The sequence below is a fragment of the Zea mays genome, chromosome 6 (assembly GCF_902167145.1).
Source record: "Zea mays cultivar B73 chromosome 6, Zm-B73-REFERENCE-NAM-5.0, whole genome shotgun sequence".
Taxonomy (NCBI): Eukaryota; Viridiplantae; Streptophyta; class Magnoliopsida; order Poales; family Poaceae; genus Zea; species Zea mays.
Genome location: NC_050101.1, coordinates 139,318,763 through 139,344,253, shown reverse-complemented (window position 1 = coordinate 139,344,253; position 25,491 = coordinate 139,318,763). Strand labels below are relative to the sequence as shown.

Below are 25,491 nucleotides of genomic sequence, written 5' to 3'. Positions count from 1 at the left end.
AGTAGCGGCGCCCAGCCAACGCCAGCAGCACCCAGCACGCCGTCCGCCGCCCAGCAGCACTCCAGCAGCCGTCCGCCCAGCAGCCGCGCGCCGTCCGCCCAGCAGCCGCACGCACGCCGTCCGCCCAGCCCAGCCAGCAGCACGCCGTCCGCCCAGCAGCCGCGCGCGGCAGCCGGCAGTGCGGCACGCCGTCCGCCCAGCCCAGCCCAGCCCCACGCCATCCGCCCAGCCCAGCAGGCAGCAGCCGCGCGCGGCAGCCGGCAGTGCGGCACCGCCCAGCAGCCGAGCACTGCGGCACTCCGGCGCGCCTTCCGCTTCCAGGTTCGAGCACACGCAGCAGTAGCACGCGAGGCCTTCCGCTTCTTTGTTTGAATGTTGATGTGTGTCACAAATTTGTAGGTAATAATTATGCCAAATCAAAGGGAAAGTGGACGAAGTCACAAATTTGTAGATTTAAAAAGCTATTTTAGCCGGGCTTCTAGTAGTACAAACCCAAACCCAAGTACTCATGGAAGTGGAGTTGGCCAAGAGGTGAACAATGAAGAAGTCCAATATGAACAAGATGTCAGTGGAACAGGTAGTACAGTCAATGAGTTTCATATGGATCATATTATCTCTGATCCCGGTATTCGCATTCCAATTGATCAATTTGCTCCTAATATTAGAAGTGAAGTTAGGAGAGCATTCATAGAAAAAGGTCCAACACAACCAATTGGTCATAATTTTCCTAAAGCACATGATAAAAGGTCATTTCAGGAACATTGGTTTAAGCAACACAATTGGTTGGAATATAGTTTGGTGAAGGATAGTGCTTATTGCTATTATTGCTATCTTTTTAGAGATGATTGCAAGGATGAGAAATTCTGTCATGACACTTTCACAAAAACGGGCTTCAAGCAATGGAAGAACGCCCTGTTGATATTTAGAAAACATGTTGGGGGTCCGAGTAGTTTGCACAATCGGGCAAGATCGACTTTTGAGGATTTTGATAATCAAAGATCAAGTTTAAAACATAAAGTCATAACTCATAGCAAAGATGCACTTGTGAAGTATGAAACTCGATTGGAAACTTCTTTGGGTATTGTAAGTCTGCTTGCATTGCAAGGTGAACCATTTCGTGGCCATGATGAAACGGTTACTTCACTAAATAAAGGGAATTTTCTTGAGACTCTTGAGTGGTACAAAATTAGAAATGAGGAAGTGAGAAAGGCATTTGATGAGCTTTGTCCTAAGAATGCAAAAATGATTTGAGAAGTGAAGGTTGGGATCCATTGTTTGAAGAAGTCAAAGCTTTTTGTGTGGAAGCTGGTATTGATATACCAGATATGGATGGTCCAATACCAAGATTTGGTCAGTCAAGAAGAGGAGGAAGAAATAATATCACTCAAGATCATTTTTATCGTGTTGATATCTTCTATGCTGCCATTGACTCTCTTATATCAGAGTTGGATCATCGATTCAATGAGGTATCCTCTGAATTGCTTACTTGTTTTGCTTGTCTTGATCCAAGAGATTCATTCAGCAAGTTTGATGTGAATAAGCTTGCTAGTCTTACGGAGATATATTTGGAGGATTTCTCTTTTGATGATCGCAAGTTAATCAAAGATCAGTTACTGACATTTATTGTTCATGTGCGAAGAGTTGATGAATTTAAAGCTTGTCATGATCTTGCAAGCCTAGCAAAAACAATGGTTCAAATTGGCAGGGATACTGTATTTCCTTTGGTCTATCGGCTCATTGAGTTAGCATTGTTACTCCCAGTAGCAACGGCCACGGTTGAAAGGGCTTTTTCTGCCATGAAGATTATCAAAACTGAGTTGCACAACAAAATGGGTGATTATTGGCTTAACGATTTAATGGTGATCTACATTGAGAGAGAATTGTTCAAAGAGCTTGATCTTCAAAATATTAAGAAGGCATTTCAAAAGAAGAAGGATAGGCAAATGCAATTGCCTAGGTCTCCAAGACATATATAACAAAATCAGTGGTATGACAATTTCATGTTTTGTAGCAATTTGTTTTTATTTTAGACAATGTTTTATTTCTTTATATATATCGCGAGTTGTTATATAAGTTGATCGATTGTGTGTTAAATATTATATGGTTGTGTAGAGCCATACCTAATTTTTTTTCGTCCTCCGCCACTGTCGGCAAAACCTTCTTTGCCGAGTATTTTTTCTCGGACACTCGGCACAGACTTTGTCGAGTGTCAGGCAATACTCGGCAAAGAAAAGCCGCCGTCACGGCGCTGGGGTGATGGAGACGGCATCTTTGCCGAGTGTCCTAGGAGACACTCGGCAAAGGAGTTACCTTTGCCGAGTGACTGTCGTCCAGTACTCGACAAAGAATCCGTCAGCGGGTTCCCATGTCAGGTTCTTTGCCGAGTGCTTTATACGGCACTCGACAAAGCGTGTCTTTTTGCCGAGTGCCAGGGCCACTACACTCGACAAAGAACCTCTACCGGTGCCCAGGTCTTGGTTCTTTGTCGAGTGTTATAGCCCTGACACTCGGCAAAGCACCTTTTTGCCGAGTGTCACACTCGACAAAGTGACCAGTACACACCTTTTTTATTTGTTTTTCCTATTCCATCCAAACAAACAAAAAATATATCACAGATATCACATATATACATCACAGATCATCACAGACATAAATATCCAACACAAACATTAATATACAAGTTCTCAACACAAACAGTATCAACACAAGTTCAGAAGTATCAATACAAGTTCTTTGCCGAGTGCTATGGCCCTGACACTCGACAAATATTCCTTAACCTCAATGCAAACATGTTAAGCAAAGATTATATAATCTTTGCTTAACATGTTTGCATTGAGGTTAAGGAATATGCAATCAATTAGTGTGTCAAGATCATGGTGTGTGGTACACATATATCATGAGGAAGACATATTTCACCATCACCACCCGCCACCTCAGACCCTCTCCACCGATGCGCAGCCTGCAAACTAGTGCTGGGAATTGGGTCGGGCCGGGCCAGCCCGGCCCAAGCCCATCGTGCTTCGTGCCAAACGGGTTCGGGCCAGAAAAGCCGTCGTGCCGTGCCAGCCCGAAATGCAAAAACAGTGGCCCAGTCCGGCCCTAAACCACGTCGTGCCTTCGTTGGGCCGTGCTGACCCAAGCCCGGCCCGAATATTTGACCGCATAATATCAAAATATTACAACCACATGAAGTACATAACTTACTAAATTAAAGATATTAAACAATCCTAATCATATAAACTCTAAATATTACAACAATATAAAGGTGATATCTTACTAAAATAAAGAAATTAAACCAATTGGGCCTAATTGGGCCGTGCCGGCCTAAGCCCGGCCCATCTGTGCGGGCCATGCTGGGGGCCCGACGGGTCGGAATTTGAGGCCCGACTTCGGGCCGTGCTAGCCCGGCCCATATTATTTCGTGTCGGGTCGTGCTTTGGCTCCTGTTTTTGGGTCGTGCTCGTGCTGGCCCAAAAAGTCCAACCCATATTCCCAGCACTACTGCAAACCACGTGTCACTTTTGCCATCATTTTGCGCACTAGCTTTAGATGTCGCATAGGATCCCAAAGGTAATGATATTAGCAATGAAGCAACGACTATCTTGGAATAACAAGAAGAACCTGTCTAAAATCTCCACCTACAACTACGGTCTTCCCTCCGAACAACGCCTCAGGTTGGTCCATTATATCATGGTGATTATTGTTTAGCGCCTCGATGGCCTTCCCCTTTGTCATGATAGTTGTCGGATATCGTAATTAGGGGTACCTAGATTACGTTCCTAATACGTGCTTAACCTCAAAACCGCCGTCAGACACATTCTCCAAGGTCAAGAAAGAGTAAACCACGATTTGCATGAGGTCCCTCTCGGCGGTCGCTCATAACTCCGCCACGCCCGAGCCTGCTCTCGGACAAGGTATGTACTCAGGGAAATACTCCTCCCAACTGTGGTACCCTGTCTACGGAACCACTGTTTCCACCTCGCCCGAGCCCGTCTCGGGCAAGGAAGACAACCCCGAGCCAAGCCTCAGCCGAAGGGAACATGAGTATTCAATGCGCATACCTACCCCATGCAATGTCGTAGTCGAACAGGAGCAACAAGACCGCGGTCCCGTCGGTTTTCACCAACTACGATGACGCATGCCTAGGTACAACGTCCACTGTTCCCCCACATCGCATGACAACTCCTGATGGGACGCGCATACGACAAAGCATAGGCTGGTCCTCGGGAGGAAACTACGCCTCGCCTGAAGCCAGTCTCAGCCTCGGAACAAACTCTACCTTGCCCGAGCTCGGCCTCAGCTACCAACTCCCTGTGTATCCCGCAGGAGGCCACTCCTTCAACTGTGTCATGCATAGCTGCGAACCCCGGAGCAAGCTCGGCCACGGCCTCGGGAAGGCTTCAGCCTCGCCCGAGCATGGCTTCAGCCTTGATATTAGCAACAGGTATAGATGGCCAAATGTGTCGTGCTTGACGGGCCGGCCCGAAGCACGACCCATTTAATAGTGCCGGGCCAGGCCCGGCACGATAGTCATGCCGTGCTTGGGCCGCTGCCTCGGCCCACAGTGTCGGCCCGGCCCAGCATGATTATATTTTTTATTTTATAAAACATAGTGTGTATATATATATTTTATATTTGCTATTTACAATAAATGCACTAGAGTTTCACTGGTTAGTCTCTTATGTATAGTGCGTTCCGCCTTGTAGAGGGAGGTCCTAGGTTTAAAACCCCGTTGCGCACAGTTTTTTTGCAATTTTTCTGATTTAATGGGCAACATAGGCAAATTAAACGGGCTGGCCCGGCACGGCTACCAGTCCGGCGTGCCATGCTTGGGCCGCGTCTGCGGCACATGGGCCGACCAGGCACGACCTGTTTATCTGTCGGGCCTAACGGGCCCGTGCCGGGCCGCCCGTTTGGGCACCTATAGCAACAGGAGAGCACCCGACGTCACCAGAAGCAACAGAGCTGATGTATTATCAGGAGCTTTTCGTCATACTTACGACTCCTCCAACCACTACGACCTGGACAGTTTCCCCATCAGACAGGCTCGGGTACATTACCGAACCCTCAGCCCTGACCTCGGCTCTCTGCGTAGTCAAAGATGCAAATACATGAACCGAACGCCCTCCTCCCGGCACAAGTCAGCAGCAAGTACAATGGCTATACCACAGGCCATACCGGCTATAGGGGCTCAGCCACACCTCCTCTCTCGTATGTGACAAGCCCCAACGCTCTTGGCACCCTCCTTGAGGCTATAAATAGATTTAATGTACATAGATTTAAATGTTTTTAGGTAATAACCGCACATTGCAACAACAAAAAACATAATACCATAATCTACTATGTTAAGCAAGTATTATATCATCCCAGCCATTCTACGTATATAAACTTTGCTTAACATGTTTGCATTGAGGTTATAGCATTCCAGATATAATCTATTATGAGTAGCACCCCATGCCCGGCTGATGCTCCCGGATTGGCCGATGACGAGACACCCTCGTGAGGGACCTGACGAGCATTAGCCTTATGCCTGGAGCATCTGCATCAACACACGTCACCCCTGCACTAACTCTACTGACTCCTCCTATAGTGTGGGGAGTGTCGGCTTTTCCTGGCTCCCCATGCCATGGGTCGAGTCACGACATCTTTGCTGGCACCCCCACTTGCGGGTCGGGAGGCGCTAGCTTCACCAAGCTAGGAGATGTCGGCTCCATCATTTGCAAGAAGAGAACCATCGGTGTTCAACCCCATCCCTTTCAAGCAAGCTTTGACACAAGCGCCTTCACCAGCATGTATGTTGATCTCCCCTTCCGCTCAGAGTGCCTTGACTCCGAGGAGGAAGATGGTCTGGGCCCTGGCCTGGACTTCTCTAGACTTCGTGACCCTGAGGCCATGCTACAGTTCTTGTTCGCATGCGACGGCCTCCTCTTCGACGGCTCCAACGACTACAACTCTGACGAGGAGGGTTACGACCCGACTTGAGAGTGCTTTCACGTGGGGCACGAGGAGCATGGCGAAGGGAACCATCTCGACATGCCTTGGGAGGACAACACCCTGGCACCACCCCTGCACACCGGTGTGGCTCAGACCCCCACGAGGAGTCACATAGTCCACCTCGAGTAGCTAGCGAGCTGCACACCAAGCTCGAGGAAGAACAACAGCGACTACAACAGCTTTGGCAAGTTCTTGAGCAGGAAGTCACAGGTAGAGCCCTTGACAAGGGAGCACGCGCCAAGGCTCACGATGTCCATCGGCGCATCATGGCAGATGCCGAGGTTGAAGCCCCTCTGGCCTTTCATAGGGCTAGCCAGAACCTCGTTGCAGCAACAATCTTGCTTCGAACCAAGCCGGAGCCATCCACCACCAAGGGAAGCCGAATCCACGGTGAGATCAAGGGACTTCTAGAGTGTGCTATGGTCCAGCAGGCTGAGAGCTATGCCTCTCGACTTCGGGAACCCGCCTCGGAACAACGAGAGGGGCCCTCTCACCAAGAGAGGGAGGCCTTGGTCCATCCCGAGCCAACAAAGGAGAAAGCCTCGTGGTTCGGGACCACCTCTTCGATAACCGCCAGAACTGTGGTGTTCACGACCGCCTCAACGGACGACTACACCACGACGACCGACGACATGCCACACATGGCTACCACCCTTGGCGGGGTGGTTGGTACGACAGTGGGGAAGATCGAAGCCCCTCGCTCGAGCCATTAGGTCCACAAGTCTTCAGCCGAGCCATCCACAGGGCGCCGTTCCTAACCTAGTTCTGAGCCCCAACGACTATCACCAAGTACTCAGGGCAAACCAAACCAGAGCTATGGCTCGCTGACTACCGCCTGGTCTATCAGCTCAGAGGGACGAGTGATGACAACCTCATCATTCACAACTTACCCTTCTTTCTATCCGATTCTGCTCGACCACCTCCCACCTTCCCAAATCCATGATTGGGAGGACCTCGAGAATTCTTGGGACCTTCGGAGCTATCGACAGAAGCAGGACGAGACTCTATGGGAGTACATCCACCGATTCTTCAAACAACACACCGAGCTCCCCAACATCACTAACTCCAACGTCATCAGTGCATTCCTCACTGGCAAGTCCTACCACGATTTGGTCAGCAAGATGACTCGCAAGACCCCCACCAACGCACGCCAACTGATGGACATCACCACCAAGTTCGCTTCGGGGCAGGAAGGCATCGAAGCCATCTTACACAAGGACAAGGATAGTGGGAAGCAGAAGGAGGATGCCCCCAAGGCGACCTCCCAACGCAACCCCAAGAAAAATAAGAAGGCATCGTAGGGCCAGCGCAAGGCTCTCAACATAGATCTTGTTGCCATAGCGGGAACGACAGAACCCCGAGGTCCTCAAGGAGGTCCCAATGCTTTCGACAAGACAAGATGCTAAAGGATTCTTGCCCTTATCACAAGGGCCTCATCAAGCACACCCTCGAGGAGTGCGACATGCTCCGACGCTTCTATAATAAGCCTAGACCCTCAATAGAGGATGGCAAGAAGAAGTGTTCCAGTGACAAGAAAGACGACTAGGGTGAAGAGTTCCCGAATGTCCACAACTGATATATGATCTTTGGCAGGCATACGGTGAACCTCTCCACACAACAGTGGAAGCAGGAATGGCGAGAAGTCTTCTCCATCGAGGTAGCAGCGCTAGTCTATCTAGACTGGTATAGCCGCGCCATCACCTTTGACCGAGACGACCACTCAGACTACGTCCCGAACCCTGGGAGGTACCCGCTCATCGTCGACCCAATCATCAATAACACCAAACTCAGCAAGGTAATCATGGATGGAGGCAACAGTCTGAACATCATCTATGTAGAAACCTTGGACCTCATGGGGATTGGTCGGTCCCAGGTCCGAGCTAGGGCCGCGTCATTTCATGGCATCACCCCGGCAGAAGAGTTCACCCCCTCGGGCAGATCGACCAACCCATCTGCCTCGGGACCCCATCCAACTTCAGGAGGGAGGTCCTGACTTTTTAGGTGGTAGGGTTCAGAGGTACCTATTTGTAAGTGCAATCAACCCCAATTGAGGGTTTTGGTGATTTAATAACAAAACAAATAAGGTTACTAACAAATTTGCTCCTAGTGTATACTCAGTGTCAATAAAGATAAAAGGAGCAACAACTTTAGTTGAGAAATTAAAAGGGAAGTTTCAAGGACAAAGCAAATACATCAGTGGTGCCTTGGAAAGTTTCCATACGACGATCGTGTAAAATTTTCTATATATCTTGAGTCGCAAGATCTAATTATTCCTTAGTAGTTTTTGCTTAGGTAATGGTGTTTGCTATTGCTCAAGCCTCTAAATTCAAAAGTTATTTTGAAAACCAAAATTCTTTGGACACTCTGTATGTGACTGATGTTAGGATTGAGAAACGGAGAGTGTTCCTGATGAAAAGCAGCAGAACTTGACTTTGCTGAGTTGAGCTTTTCTTGAGCTAGGTTGAACTTGACTTTAGGTGAGTTGAGCTTTTCTTCAGCTGGGTTGAACTTGACTTCAGCTGAGTTGAGCTTTTGTTCAACTGGGTTGAACTGACTTCAGCTGAGCTGAGCTTTTCTTCAGCTAGGTTGAACTTGACTTCAGCTGAGTTGACCTTAACTTCAACTGAGAAACTCTCTAGTCAAAACCGTTGAACCTGCCTCAAGGCCAGTTCAACCTGGGTTTTCTCTCCTGAACTCTCTGGTCAATACTAGTTGAACCGGCCTTGAAGCGGTTCAATAGGTGTCTGGGTCAGGTGCCCAGTCTGACCTGCTGGCATACTGCCACCAGGCGGTTAAACCGGCCCTAGGGGTGGTTCAACCGGTGTTAGGGCCAGCTGACCAGTCTGACCTCTGGCGAACTGTCTGTCAGCCTGCCATGAGGCGGTTGAATTAGCCCTAGGGGCGGTTCAACCGGCCCTACACAGAAAAAGTCAGTCCAATAGCTCTTTTTGCGGAGGCTCTATAAATACCCCCTCATACCTCTCTTCTCATTTACCCTGGTCGCCCTCACACTTATTGCTCACCTAACTTGAGACAAAAGCACTCTCTCTCTCACCCGATCTAGCTCTCAAATCAATAAATTGAAGGGGCCCCTTTGGTGTGAGGTATGTGCTTATGGCCCTCGGATTTGGTTTTCCTCTCCCTTCTCTTTCTCATCTCTTGAGCTTGTTGCAAACACCTCTTATGCAATATTGTTGTTCTTGGAACCCTCGAGTTCCTCGACGGGTTGAGGTTGTTTGGGAGTCTCCAAAGTTGTAGATGACCCTAAGAAGTTTGTAATCCCCGCTCCTGTGAGCAGATTTGGGAAAAGATTCCCTTGACCTTGGTGGTCAGGTTGAGGAGGATTAGGGTTGGAAAAGACCCGGCCCTTTGTGGGCTCCTCAACAGGGAGTAGGACCCTTTTTGGTGTGGTCGGACCTCAGGATAAAATCTTGTGTCTTGTGTTCCTACTTGGATCCATGATTGTGTTTTCTAGTTGGCAAGATAGGCATATAGGTTTGTTCATTGTGTGGATCTCGTGGTGAATTAACTCTTGTATTTCTCACCATCCACACTTAGTTTAAACCTTGTGTTTTCCATTCTAAGGAATCCCTCATTGTATTTCCGTGTAGTTCAAAGCCTAGATTTACTCTAGCAGTTGGACTGGTTCAGAGTAGTTCAACTTGCCTTTGTAGCGGTTGAACTGGCCTACACTAGTTGAACTATAGATTTAACATTATCTCGAAGTTTGTGGTGATAATTTTTAGGTTTAGCCTATTCACCCCCTCTAGGCTACTTTCACTATCATGCCATTCTGGGAAGGCCATGCTATGCCAAGTTCATGGCCATCTCAAACTACGCCTACCTCAAGCTAAAGATGCCAAGACCAGCAGGTGTCATCACCGTCGGCCCCACGTACCGCCATGCCTACGAGTGCGACGTCGAGTGCGTCGAGTACGCCAAAGCACTCATATAGTCCGAAGCGCTCATTGTCAACCTGGAGAACCTCGCCAACAAGGTTCCCGATCCCATGCGGCATGTTGGCAGCTTTGAGTCAGCTGAAGTGTGACAAAGACCATCCCCTCGACCCCAGTGGTTCCGACGATAAGACACTGCAGATCAGCTCTAAGCTCGACCCAAAATAGGAAGAAGTGCTCATCGACTTCCTCTACACGAATGCTGAGGTATTTGCGTGGAGTCCCTCGGACATGCCAGGCATACCGAGGGAAGTCGTCGAGCACTCCTTGGACATCCGCGCCAGCTCCAGATCGGTGAAGCAGCACCTGCGTCGATTAGACGAGGAAAAGTGCAGGGTCATCAGGGAGAAGGTTCACAAGCTTTTGGCGGTCGAGTTCATCAAGGAGGTTGTTCATCCCGAGTGGTTGGCAAATCTCATATTAGTTAGGAAAAAGGGGGGAAATGGAGGATGTGTATAAACTACACTGGTTTAAATAAAGCATGTCTGGAAGTTCCCTACCCCCTGCCTCGGATTGATTAGATCATTGACTCCAATGCGGGATGCGAAACTTTATCCTTCCTTGACGCCTGCTCCGGTTATCACCAAATCTGGATGAAAGAGTCCGACCAGCTCGCAACCTCTTTCATCACCCCTTATGGTATATATTGCTATACAACAATGCCCTTCGGTTTGAGTTCGACCAGCAGTCACTTCGGCGCTATCACACAAGGAGTCTCTGACCCCGAGGATTCCAAGAGGGGGACATGGTACTTCGGTTACAGCAAGACAATCGAGGGCGTCACAAGCTCACTCCTCCCTGGGGAGGACCTTTCATCATTGCCAAGGTGCTAAAACCTAGAACCTACAAGCTCAGCAACGAACAAGGAGAAGTCTACGAGAATGCTTGGAACATCGAACACCTATGTTGCTTTTACCCTTAGATTTGCAAGTTGTTATGTACTTCAAATACTTATGAATAAAAAGTCTAACCTTCAAGAGAGGCTCGGCCCTGTCTTCCCCATACCAAACCTCCCTTGGGGCTAGAAGGGGGAACCCCTCTGTGCCACTTTTTCTCTGAAGTTTTTTCTTAAAAAATGAGCTTCGTGCTTTCGGCCTAGTCATAAAATGGGATCCTAAAAGAATAGGAGACATCCTAATAGGAAAGGGTGGCCGAGCCACGGGAACACCTACGTCTCCGGGATATGGTTTCCGCACTCACCATGCTTCTCTTAAAAGAAGAGAAGTTGGGCCAGACTGGGCACCACCAGACATGCCTGGTGCTGGCCTGGTCGGCTGGCCCACACTAGCTGTTCTCAGGAAAATATCGAGGCTCGCTGGCTAAAATTCACCGGACAGTCTGGTGTGCACCAGACATGTCTAGCGTGCCAGACGAGCAACGACTCTTCACCCGCACCAACGGTCAGCCGCGCGATCAGCACCGGCCACGTTAGCAGACGACGTGAGGGTGCGCCACCGGACAGTCCAGTGCACCCACAGATAGAAGGCAACTAGGGCCTTCCAAATGGGACTTCAATGGCTCCTAGCCCCCTTGGGGATATAAAAGGGAGTCCTAGGTGCATAGAGCAGAAAAAACATACTTTGAGCACACTACCACTCTGAGACTCCGCGACCACGCCTCTGAAGTGTTCTAGAGATATTTGAGCATATTTTCTGAGTCGTTACTCCATCGCTTTATTGCTGCGCTCTTTTCTTTGCATTTGTTTGTGTTGTGTTGTGCTCTTGTGTGCGTACTCTACTCCCTCCCTTGCTCAGGTTTTTTATTGTGATCTCTTGTGTAAGGCATGAGACGCTCCAACTTGTAGATATTCCTCACATCCGGGATATTGTGAAATATAAGGAAGTATCGTGGTACTTGAGAGCACCTAAAGGGGGTGAATAGGTGATCCTGTAAAATCAAACACTAAATAGCCACAAAGCTTAGTTATTGAAGTGTTAGTGTGACTAAGTAGCTTTGAAGTGAGTTCTTGTGAACAAAACAATCACAGAGAAAGCAACACAAGAGACACGCGATTTTTATCCCGTGGTTCGGCCAAGTAACACTTGCCTACTTCCACGTTGTGGCGTCCCAATGGACGAGGGTTGCACTCAACCCCTTTCAAGTGATCCTATGATCAACTTGAATACCACAGTCTTTTCTTTTAGAGTATTTTCTCGCTTGCGAGGAATCTCCACAATTTGGAGCCTCTCGCCCTTATAGTGATGATCACAAGAGAAACACAAAAGTAAGGGAGGGAAAAGCAACACACACAAGATTCAATCCGCAGCACACACACACACATAAGTGAAGAATTGAGCTCAAATGACAACACGGGGAGTTCACAACTCAAATGGAGCTCAAATCACTAACACGACGAATCAAATGCGTGGGAGTGGAGTATGAATGTCTTAGTATGCTTAGAGAATGCTTGAGTGCCTGCTCCATGCGCCTAAGGGTCCCTTTTATAGCCTCAAGACTGCTAGGAGTCGTTGGAGATCAACATGGAAGGTTATCCTTGCCTTCTGTCGAGTGGCGCACCGGACAATCCGGTGTGCCACCGGACAGCCACTGTAGCATGTCCGGTGCGTGATTTCCTTCCAAATCAGGCACAACTTACCGTTGCTCCCGTGGGTCAGATGGCGCACCAAACACTGTCCGGTGCACACCGGACAGTCCAATGCACCTAGCCGACCGTTGGAGCAGCCACGTGTCGCGCGTTGATTGCGCGGACAACCGTTGGCGTGGGCGCCGTTGGCTCACCGGACAGTCTGGTGCACCACCGGACAGTCCGGTGAATTATAGCCATGTCACCCTGTTCCTTTTCCCGAGAGCAATGAGTTCGCTATGGATGTCTCACCAGACAGTCCGGTGTACCACCAGACAGTCCGGTGTACCACCGGACAATCCGGTGAATTATAGCCGTACGACTCCGTCGAATCCCGAAAGTGGCTAGTTCACCGGAGACTCGCCTGGGGCACCGGACACTATCCGGTACACCACCGGATAGTCCGGTGTGCTAGGCCGAGCTGGAATTGGTTGTACACAGCCAACTCTTTTCCAATTCATTTCTTCTCTCCTCGACACTGTTTCTAGCACTTAGATAACCATGTTAGTACTCAAAAACAATTCACAAAGTCTAGAAACATACCTTGTCTTTGATTTGCACCTTTTGCTTGTTTAGCACATAAGAGTTCAAAACATTTGTGTTGGACACTTAATCACCAAAATAATTTTAGAAATGGTCCAAGGGCACATTTCCCTTTCAATCTCCCCCTTTTTGGTGATTTATGCCAACACATCAAAAAGCAACAAAAAGAGTGCAACATCAATGCAATTTAAGACCAAATTATTTTTGCTTATGATTTGGCATATTCGGATCACTCTTTGCCACCACTTGGTTTGTTTTTGTAAATCAAATTCATTTTCCTATCTCTAAGTCAAACACGCTTGTTTGGGCACAAAGAGAGATATTCCAAAAGTGAGATTGATCAAGTGCCAAAAACTCCCCCTTTTCCCATAATAAAAAATCTCCCCCATAAGAGACCGAATTTTGCAATAAGAGCATTTTGGGAAAAATGCAAACTCTAGCTCTACTATTTTTGAAATTCACACAAGTGGTAGCTGATCCATTTGCTTTGGCCTTAATTTCTCCCCCTTTGGCATTAAGCACCAAAACGGGATCATTTTTGGCCCTTTAACCCCCATTGCCTCACCAAAAATGTCAATTAAGAGCAAAAAGGCAATGAGAGCATAAGAATGAACTTGGAATTAAATACACTAATACTAGAGTGCAGTGGAAGTCTTTGCCTCATCCAAGTCCATTTTCCCTTTTAATGTACCTTTGAGACTGCATCAAGGGTACTCAAACAAACAGGTAAGTCTCAAAGGGTCAAGTTGTAGCACATCTCCCCCTTAATATGTGCACCATTTGCATATGGACTTGTGAGGTCTAGGGATGACGTGTACAACTTGAGCACCACAATTAGACAATAATGGATTAACTACATAAAGTGACATGATCAAAGGCATAGAACACATGTATGCTATAGATCAATCCAAGTTACGCGAATCTAAGACATTTAGCTCACTACGCAACCTGCAAAACCTTTTCTCATCTAAAGGCTTAGTGAAGATATCAGCTAGCTGGTTCTCGGTGCTAATATGGTACACCTTGATATCTCCCTTTTGCTGGTGGTCTCTCAGGAAGTGATGTCGGATGTCTATGTGCTTAGTGTGGCCGTGTTCAACAGGATTATCCGCCAAGCGGATTGCACTCTCATTGTCACGTAGGAGTGGGACTTTGCTCAGATTGTAGCCAAAGTCCCGGAGGGTTTGCCTCATCCAAAGTAGTTGTGCGCAACACTGTCCTGTAGCAACGTACTCGGCCTCAGCGGTGGATAGGGCAATGGATGTTTGTTTTTTTAAACTCCAGGACACTAGGGACCTTCCTAGAAATTGGCACGTCCCCGATGTGCTCTCCTATCAACCTTGCACCCGGCATAATCGGAGTCTGAGTATCCAATTAAGTCAAAGGTAGGCCACTTTGGATACCAGATCCCAAAGCAAGGCGTAGATACTAAATACCTAAGAATTCGTTTAACGGCCATAAGGTGACATTCCTTGGGGTCGGATTGATATCTAGCACACATGCATACACTAAGCATAATGTCCGGTCTACTAGCACATAAATAAAGCAATGAACCTATCATGGACCGGTATGACTTTTGATCAACAGACTTACCTCCTTTGTTGAGGTCGACATGCCCGTCAGTTCCCATCGGTGTCTTTGTGGGCTTGGCGTCCTTCATCCCAAACCTCTTGAGAAGATCTTGAGCATACTTCATTTGGGAGATGAAGGTGCCATCCTTAAGTTACTTCACTTGGAACCCAAGGAAGTAGGCCAGCTCGCCCATCATTGACATCTCAAACTTTTGTGTCATCACCCTGCTAAACTCCTCACAAGACTTTTGATTAGTAGAACCAAATATTATGTCGTCGACATAAATTTGGCACACGAAGAGATCACCATCACAAGTCTTTGTAAAAAAGAGTGGGATCAGCTTTCCCAACCTTGAAAGCATTAGCAATTAGGAAATCTCTAAGGCATTCATACCATGCTCTTGGGGCTTGCTTAAGTCCATAGAGCGCCTTAGAGAGCTTATACACGTGGTTGGGATACCTGTCATCCTCAAAGCCAGGGGGTTGTTCATGTATACCTCCTCCTTGATTGGCCCGTTGAGGAAAGCGCTCTTTACGTCCATTTGAAACAACCTAAAAGAGTGATGAGCGGCATAGGCTAATAATATTTGAATAGACTCTAGCCTAGCCACAGGAGCAAAAGTTTCCTCGAAATCCAAACCTGCGACTTGGGCATAACCTTTTGCCACAAGTCGAGCCTTGTTTCTTGTCACCATCCCGTGCTCGTCTTGCTTGTTACGGAACACCCACTTGGTTCCCACAACGTTTTGCTTTGGACGTGGCACCAGGCTCCAAACTTCATTTCTCTTGAAGTTGTTGAGTTCTTCCTGTATGGCCAACACCCAGTCCGGATCCTGCAAGGCCTCTTCTACCCTGAAAGGCTCAATAGAAGAGACAAACGAGTAATGCTCACAAAAATTAGCTAAGCGTGAGCGAGTAGTTACTCCCTTGCTGATATCACCCAGAATCTGATCGACGGGGTGATGTCTTTGGATCGTTGCTCGGACTTGAGTTGGAGGGACTCGTGGTGCTTCTTCCTCCATTGCTTGATCTTCTTGTGCTCCCCCTTGATCATGCCCTTCTTCTTGCGATACCTGTTCATCGTCTTGAGTTGGGGGATGCACCATCGTGGAGGAAGATGGCTAATCTTGCTCCTGTTGTTCCTGTGGTCGCACATCACCTGTCGGCATCGTGCGCATTGCGACCGTCGGAACTTCGTCTTCATCTATGTCATCAAGATCAACTTGCTCTCTTGGAGAGCCATTAGTCTCATCAAATACAACGTCGCTAGAGACTTCAACCAAACCCGATGATTTGTTGAAGACTCTATACGCCTTTGTATTTGAGTCATACCCTAGTAAAAAACCTTCTACTGCCTTGGGAGCAAATTTAGAATGTCTACCTTTCTTCACCAGAATGTAGCATTTGCTCCCAAATACACGAAAGTAAGAGACATTGGGTTTGTTACCGGTAAGGAGTTCGTAGGAGGTCTTCTTTAGGAGGCGATGCAGATAGAGTCGGTTTATGGCGTGACAGGCTGTGTTCACAGCTTCCGACCAAAACCGCTCGGGCATCTTGAACTCTCCAAGCATCGTTCTTGCCATGTCGATTAGCGTCCTGTTCTTCCTCTCTACTACACCGTTTTGCTGTGGTGTGTAGGGAGCGGAGAATTCATGCTTGATTCCTTCCTCCTCAAGATACTCCTCAACTTGCAGGTTCTTGAACTCGGACCCATTGTCGCTTCTTATCTTCTTCACCTTGAGCTCAAACTCATTTTGAGCTCTCTTTAAGAAGCACTTTAGGGTCCCTTGGGTTTCTGATTTGTCCTACAAAAAGAACATCCAAGTGAAGCGGGAAAAGTCATCAACAATTACAAGACCATACTTACTTCCCCTGATGCTGAGGTAGGCAACGGGTCCAAAGAGGTCCATGTGAAGAAGCTCCAATGGTCTTGATGTTGTCATCACGTTCTTGCTGTGATGAGTGCTTCCTACCTGTTTCCCTGCCTAACATGCTGTACAAGGTCTGTCTTTCTCAAAACAGACATCGGTTAGTCCTAACACATGTTCTCCCTTTAGAAGTTTATGAAGGTTCTTCATCCCAACATGTGCTAGACGGTGATGCCAAAGCCAACCCATATTAGTCTTAGCTATTAAGCATGCATCTAGATCGGCCTCTTCTTTCGAAAAATCAACTAAGTAGAGCTTGCCATCTAATACACCCTTAAAAGCTAATGAACCATCACTCCTTTTAAAGACAGATACATCAACGTTTGTAAAAAGACAATTGTAACCCATGTGACACAATTGACTTATAGACAGAAGGTTGTACCCAAGCGACTCTACTAGAAATACATTCGATATGGAGTGCTCGTTAGTGATGGCTATCTTGCTCAAGCCTTTGACCTTGCCTTGGTTTCCATCTCCAAAGATGATCATATCCTGGGAATCCTTGTTCTTGACGTAGGAGGTGAACATCTTCTTCTCTCTCGTCATGTGGTTTGTGCATCGCTGTCGATTATCCAGCTAGAGCCCCCGGATGCATAAACCTGTAAGGCAATTTAAGCTTAGGTTTTAGGTACCCAACTCTTATTGGGTCCTGCAAAGTTAGTCACAATAACTTTTGGAACCCAAATACAAGTCTTGTCTCCCTTGCATTTGGATCCCAGCTTCCTAGCAACTACTTTAGCATTCTTACAAGTAAGTACAAACGAAGTATTGCAAGCATGATAAATAGTAGACGGTCCATTGCACATTTTCTTAGGAGCATGAGACACAACATGATTTCTCCTAGGCCTACCTCTACCATGAACAAAAGTTGAACTAGAGGCGAACATTGCATGTGAATCATAAGCAGCATGATCATAATTCTTATGAGAACGACTAGCAGTTTTTCTATCATAAATAAAGGCATGGTTCCTTTGAGGACTACTAGCCATAGGGGCATTCCCTTTCTCCTTGTTGAGAGCGGGAGTCCTTTGACTTGTTAAGTTCTTGGTTTCCTTTCGAAAACCAAGCCCATCCTTAATTGAGGGGTGTCTACCAACAGTGTAGGCATCCCTAGCAAATTTTAGTTTATCAAATTCAACTTTGCAAGTCTTAAGTTAAGCATTAAGACTTGCCACCTCATTGTTCAATTTAGTAATAGAAGCAAGATGTTCATCACATGCATCAACATCAAAATCCTTGCATCTATTACAAATAACAACATGCTCTACACATGAACTAGTTTTGTTAACTTCCTCTAGCTTAGCATTTAATTCATCATTTAAACTCCTTAAGCTAGAGACAGATTCATGGCAAGCATACAACTCAGAGGATATCATTTAATTCCTTTTAGCTTCTAAAGCAAGAGATTTTTGAACATTAACAAACTTGTCATGTTCCTCATACAATATATCCTCTTGTTTCTCTAGCAATCTATCCTTTTCATTTAGAGCATCAATTAATTCATTAATTTTGTTTACCTTAGCTCTATCTAAACCCTTAAACAGATCAGAGTAATCTACTTCATCATCAGAGAATTCTTTGTCACTAGAAGAAGAGTACTTAGGAGTATCTCGAATACGTACCTTCTTCTCCTTAGCCATACGACATATATGACGTTCGTTGGGGAAGAGTGAAGACTTGTCGAAGGCCGAGGCAGCAAATCCTTCGTCGTTGGAGTCTGATGAAGAGCAGTCAGAGTCCCATTCCTTTCCTAGATGCGCCTCGCCCTTCGCCTTCCTGTAGTTCTTTTTCTCCCTCTTCCCGTTCTTTTCTTGTCCCTGGTCATTATCATTATCAGGGCATTGTGCTATGAAATGACCAGTCTTACTGCATTTGAAGCATGAACGCTTTCCCCTTGTTTTATTCTTGTTGGGGTACTCTTTGCGTCCTTTAAGCGCGGTCTTGAAGCGCTTGATGATAAGCGCCATTTCGTCCTCGTTGAGCCCGACAGCCTCCACTTGTGCTACCTTGCTTGGTAGCACCTCCTTGCTGCTTGTTGCTTTGAGAGCAACGGGCTGCGACTTGTAGACGAATAGTGGACCGTTCAAGGCATCATCTACATATCTTGCCTCCTTGACCATCATGCGCCCGCTTACGAATTTTCCGAGGATCTCCTCGGGTGTCATTTTGGTGTACCTGGGGTTTTCACGAATAAGATTCATAAGATGGGGGTCAATTACAGTAAATGACCTTAGCATGAGTCGGACGACATCATGATCCGTCCAGCTTGTGCTTCCATAGCTTCAAATCTTATTGACTAGGGTCTTGAGCCTGTTGTAGGTTTGAGTTGGCTCCTCTCCCCTGATCATCGCGAACCTCCCTAGCTCGCCTTCCACTAGTTCCATCTTTGTGATCATAGTGGCGTCGTTTCCATTTTATGACTCCAGAAAGAGTAGTCTTCTCCATCAAAGTGAGGAGGTTTCCCAAGTGGAATTGATAGCAAATGAGCATTTGAATTGTACGGAATACGAGAATAATCAAATGAATAGTTTTGATTAACCGTCTTTTTCTTTGACGAGGAGTCGTCGTCATGTGGTGAAGAAGACGAGGCATCGCTGTCATAGTAAATGATCTTCTTGATTCACCTCTTCTTCTTCCCGTCTCTCTTCTTGTGACTTGAGCCTGAGTCGGTAGGCTTGTCGTCTCTTGGCTCATTGAAGACAGACTCCTTTTCCTTGTCGTTGACCACTATCCCCTTTCCCTTAGGATCCATCTCTTCGGGCGGTTAGTCCCTTAGATGAAGAGTATGGCTCTGATACCAATTGAGAACACCTAAAAGGGGGGGGGGGTGAATAGGTAATCCTATAAAATCAAACACTAAATAGCCACAAAGCTTAGTTATTAAAGTGTTAGTGTGACTAAGTAGCTTTAAAGCGAGTTCTTGTGAACAAAACAATCACAGAGAAAGCAACACAAGAGACACACGATTTTTATCCTGTGGTTCGGCCAAGTAACATTTGCCTACTTCCACGTTGTGGCGTCCCAATGGACGAGGGTTGCACTCAACCCCTTTCAAGTGATCCTATGATCAACTTGAATACCACGGTCTTTTCTTTTAGAGTATTTTCCCGCTTGCGATAAATCTCCACAATTTGGAGCCTCTCGCCCTTACAGTGATGATCACAAGAGAAACACAAAAGTAAGGGAGGGAAAAGCAACACACACAAGATTCAATCCGCAGCACACACACGCACACAAGTGAAAACTTGAGCTCAAATGACAACACGGGGAGTTCACAACTCAAATGGAGCTCAAATCACTAACACGACGAATCAAATGCGTGGGAGTGGAGTCTGAATGTCTTAGTATGCTTAGAGAATGCTTGGGTGCCTGCTCCATGTGCCTAGGGGTTCGTTTTATAGCCTCAAGGTAGCTAGGAGCCGTTGGAGATCAACATAGAAGGCTATCCTTGCCTTCTATCGAGTGGCGCACCGGACAGTCCGGTGTGCCACCGGACAACCACTGTAGCATGTCCGGTGCACGATTTCCTTCCAAATCGGGCACAACCGACCGTTGCTCCCGCGAGTCAGATGGCGCACCGAACACTGTCCGGTGCACACCGGATAGTCCGGTGCAACCAGCCGACCGTTGGAGCAGCCACGTGTCGCGCGTTGATCGCGCGGACGACCGTTGGCGCGGGCGCCGTTGGCTCACCAGACAGTCCGGTGCACCACCGGACAGTCCGATGAATTATAGCCATGTCGCCCTGTTCCTTTTCCCGAGAGCGATGAGTTCGTCGCGGATGTCTCACCGGACAGTCCGGTGCACCACCGAACAGTCCGATGAATTATAGCCGTACGACTCTGTCGAATCCCGAAAGTGGCTAGTTCATCGGAGACTCGCCTGGGCACCGGACACTGTTCGGTGCACCACCGGACAGTCCAGTGTGCCAGGCCAAGCTGGAATTGGCTGTACACAGCCAACTCTTTTCCAATTCATTTCTTCTCTCCTCGGCACTGTTTCTAGCACTTAGATAACCATGTTAGTACTCAAAAACAATTCACAAAGTCTAGAAACATACCTTGTCTTTGATTTGCACCTTTTGCTTGTTTAGCACATAAGAGTTCAAAACATTTGTGTTGGACACTTAATCACCAAAATAATTTTAGAAATGGTCCAAGGGCACATTTCCCTTTCAGTACTCAAGTTTGATCTTTGGATCACTTGAGAGGGGTTGAGTGCAACCCTTTTCCATTGGGACGCCACAACATGGAGTAGGCAAGCATATTACGCTTGACCGAACCACGAGATAAAAATTGTTGTGTCTCTTGTGCCATTTACTTTATTGCAATTTTTATCTCTTCATCGTTCCAATTATTCACTTGTGATATTGCTCTAAGTCTAATTAAATCTTGATAGAGCAATCAAGTGAAAGAAACTTCTTCTCTACTCTCAAACTTGGTTTTAATTCTCTCTAACTCATATTTTAAACCAAGTTTGTGTTGTTGGAGTTAAGTTTTGCAGTATCACCTATTCACCCCCTCTAGGTGCTCTCACTAAGACAAACCTCTTTATTGAATCCCTTTTACTTTGAACTGGAAAGTTATAAGTTGCTTCCTCAAAAAAATATAGACCAAGAGGCCCATCAGAATAGATGGGAGGTAACTTCCTCCCAGCCTTACCTCTCTCACTTCCCGAACCCTTACCCCTAGAAGATCTCGAAGACATTTGTTTCGCACAATGAAGTGAATGCAGAATGGTTCACATATATATAAGCAGAGGGAGAGTTAGTAGCTGTTGTACAACCCGTTATACCAGCATCAACACCCTAGATGTTTCTGAAAAGTCTACATGCCATTTTTGTAGTATATGCTATAAATGCTTCTAAAAAGGCTATGTAATGGCTCTGAAAAGGCTAGATGCCATATTCACAATAGATGATACAAATTCATCAGAATAGGGTAGATGGTGTAGACGCCTCTGAAAAGGCTAGCTTCCATAGATATCTACCACAAGGACACTGTAAAAGACAAGATTTGTGTATTGATATGTCTATTCACATTTAATTTTTTTTGCAAAGGAGGCAATGGAGGAGAGTTTCTGCAAAGAACTATACACTACGATTTCACAAAATTTTGGCACATTTTCCCTTGTTTTAGATCGATCCAACATATACAAATGTAGGAGCATATGACATACAAGTCCATATAAGTTCATACAATTCCATACAAGCTCAAAAAAGTCCATACAAGCTAATAAAGTCCATGCAAGCTCATAAAAGTCCATGGAGGTCATGCAACTCCATATAAGTTCATCATACAAGTCCATAGAGGCCATACAAGTTCATAAAAAGTCAGTCCATACAAAAGAAATTCCATGGAAGAAAATATAGTCAGTCAATGCCTCCTAGCCTTACCCTTGCCTAAAATGTCGGTGCCTGAAGTGTAATGTTGTGGAGAGCGGTGCCGCCTACGCTGCTCTGGCTAGGATGGTTGTGTCGAAGGAGCCCAATAGAGCTATGAACTCGATCTCGTCTTGATCGTCATCAAAGCCAAACTGTTGTCCGGTGGACGTTGTTGTTGTGTGGGTAGACGACAGGACATGCACGTCATGTGATACCATGGTCCTGCAATCACAACGAGCGGTAGCTCCGCGTAGACACTTAGATAAATGTTGCGCACCAGAAATATGTTACTTGACAACATATTCAAAAATATTGGAGGCTCCTATTCATTCATAAATTTAGGACTATTGGAGGCAATAAATCCATCTCCGAAGTGGACACGTGCCACAATCGTAGAATCAACCACAACATCAGTGTTGGACTGCAGTCAGGTTAAAAAACTCATCTAACGTTTCCTTTATGTCACCACCTATCATATACCACAACGACTTAAAAAACTTCACTGTAAATCCATCATGACAAGGAGCAGTGTTACTCTTCATGCAGTTTACTTTTTTTTTCCTTTTGAAACAAAGTTTCCAAATATTGTTTAAGCTACTTTGGTTCTTATTTATTTGCTAGCCAAGTATGATATTTGATCTACATAGCCATTATCAAGATCCTTATATCACTTGAAACGTTGCACTTAGGTTTTGGACTTGCTTGAGGTTCTACAGTTTAGATGTCCGGATACTTCAACGAAGTATCCACAGCTGCTTTCCAGCTTGGGAATCGAATCGAAGGTATGGCCTTTAAACTTCCAGTTCCATAGATTTTTTAGTTCTCACTACATTTTGGTACACAGATTGAAGAGATCCTAAGGAACTCTGCCAATTTTGAAAATGGTGGTGTATATTATTATTCAAAGAGAGGTGACCGACTGATTGATCTTGATGCTTTCCATGAAAAACTTCTCCAGGTTCTGTGTTCATTCTTATGTGTCCTTGTTCTGTTCATTTTTTCCAAAATTGATCTCATGTTTAATGAATTCTTTTTGTTACTTAGATTTCACAAGAATTGAACTCACAATTAACCGAGCCTGAGAAAGCTGGACTAAAAGAATAAGTTCATCGTTTCCTCAAATGGGCGTGGCGATATAACAAAAAACTTGAAGAGCAGGCTGCCCAACTTCACATGTTGACTGGCTGGTCACAGATTGTTGAAGTGAGTTGGGTTTATGCTCACTTGCTTATCATTTGTGTAGGTTATAAAATTTTATTTGATGCACTGATATCTGTTTATGAGAATCAGGTTGCTGTATCAAGAAGGATGTCATTATTCGAGGACTGTTATCAGCTATTGTTTGAGTGAGTGATGCCTCCCTTGATGCAAAATGAAAAACTATTGTTTTGATAATTGTACTGATATTGGTTTATGCAGACTGCTTGATGCTTCGTTGAATGCCTGTTTTGCCCATTCTAGGAGAAGCATACCAAGTTCTCAGTGACCCTACACAGCGCCAAGCTTATGACTCGCATGGGAAAGACGACATCTCAACGTACGTTCAGTTACAAATAAATTACTTGCTGCCGCTTTTCAATGGAACCAGGGCTTGTTGGAACATGGGAAAGTTTCTTATTTCTATGTGAATCAAACTGTTTCAAACCAGTCCAGTGCCTTTTTTTTGGCACTGCTGCTGCTTTCAGCAGGAAAATAAAACTTGAAGTGCTACCAAGTGGCATGATTCTGCTGCATCTTATTAGTAGGAAACAGAGGCTGTACCAAAAGGGAGGGTGTTAAGCTCAGAGAGTCAGGATTCATGATTAACCATCATGTATATTGTATTTGGAACTTTAGAGAAAATTATATCCCCTGCTGAAGAGGCTGTTCAAAAGGATCGGGAAGAAAAACTTGCAGAGACACTGAAAAACCGGCTACACATCACTGTGCAAGGAAATAAGGCAGAATTCATCCAGCATGCTGAAGCAGAGGTGTCCAAACTTAGAAATGCAGGTTTTAGCCATTACTAATCAGCCCTTCTATCCCTCGATGCTAAATATGTTTTTTTTCTTTTGATTCTATGCTGTCTGTGTTCTTAGTTGGCATATGGTATTGAATAAGTTTTTCTTGTCTCTTTTATTTATTATATGGTTCAATATATAGTTAAATATCTTCGACGGGGAGGGGATTATTGATCCTGCAACAATTTTTGCAATTCTGTTTGGTAGTGAGCTTTTTGAGGAATATATTGGTCAACTGGCAATGGCATCAATGGCTTCACTTGATAATTTTGGTGAAGATGAGTAGATTGATGCAAGAAAACTGCAAGAGAGAATGCAGGTATGTTCCTTTAGCAGGATTGTTCTATAAACTTCCAGATAGTTGGTTAATAACTTAATATCATCATGGTTGTTGGTTGGTCAATATCACATATTCCTATCCCTGTTATTTTTCTTTTGCATTTCATACTCTTTCTGCAATAATATCATGCTCGATGTAAAACTAAAACTGCAGGCTGTTCAAAAGGATCGGGAAGAAAAACTTGCAGAGACACTGAAAAACCGGCTACACATCTATGTGCAAGGAAATAAGGCAGAATTCATCCAGCATGCTGAAGCAGAGGTGTCCAAACTTAGAAATGCAGGTTTTAGCCATTACTAATCAGCCCTTCTGTCCCTCGATGCTAAATATGTTTTTTCTTTTGATTCTATGCTGTCTGTGTTCTTAGTTGGCATATGGTATTGAATAAGTTTTTCTTGTCTCTTTTATTTATTATATGGTTCAAGATATAGTTAAATATCTTGACAAGTATTACTGCATTTGATGTCACTCTTAAAACTATTAACTTTAGTTGAACGTTGAAACATAACTGGATATCTATTTTTTTACAACCACTTATTGAGTTTCTTCGCCTAAATGCCAGAAAATACAAGCACAAGAAGCACATTCGAGTTTCTTAATGCCCTCTTAACTAAGAACTGAAAACAAAGTTTGAAACCGACCTCTTATCTGATGTAAAAACATAATATTGCAGCTGGCAGATATGCCATTCTCCTTTGTCCCTGAAGTTATGACAGTGTCATAATCCTATGGGATTTTTTTTTGCCAAACCTGTTGTTTAGTGTTATCAGTATGTGTAACGCCCCGAATTTTGCAGTTGAATTTTTTCTTTTCTTTACTCGCCAAAATTCGGGCGTTACCTTTTCTTTTTCTTTTTCCCTTCGCTAAACCTTGACCTTTTCCAAAGTTCTAGCGGAGTTCGGCTTGGAATTCCCGTGTAAAGAAAAAACCTAAAATTACTTTATGTTGTTTGATGCATCATGCCGAACTATGCATTCTTTGATTGCTTAGAAATGTAAGTGCATTCATTTAGGAAGATCGGATTCCGAAAGTGAGGAGAAGATCTTTTCTTTCTTTTTTCTCTCTCTTTCTCTCTCCTCTTTCTTTTTCTCTCTCTCCCGCGCCGTGGGCCGACCCCGGCCGGCCCAGCCGCCCCTGGCGCCCCCCCCTTGGGCCCAATAGGCCCATGCCGCCCCCCCTCCCTTTATTTTCC

The 25,491-nt window shown here is 45.7% G+C and overlaps 1 pseudogene; it reads left to right on the top strand.

Moving 5' to 3' along the window:
- The first annotated feature begins 397 nt into the window (after nt 1–397).
- LOC103630078 (uncharacterized) lies at nt 398–24,781 on the top strand (annotated as a pseudogene).
- Nucleotides 24,782–25,491: the final 710 nt, after the last annotated feature.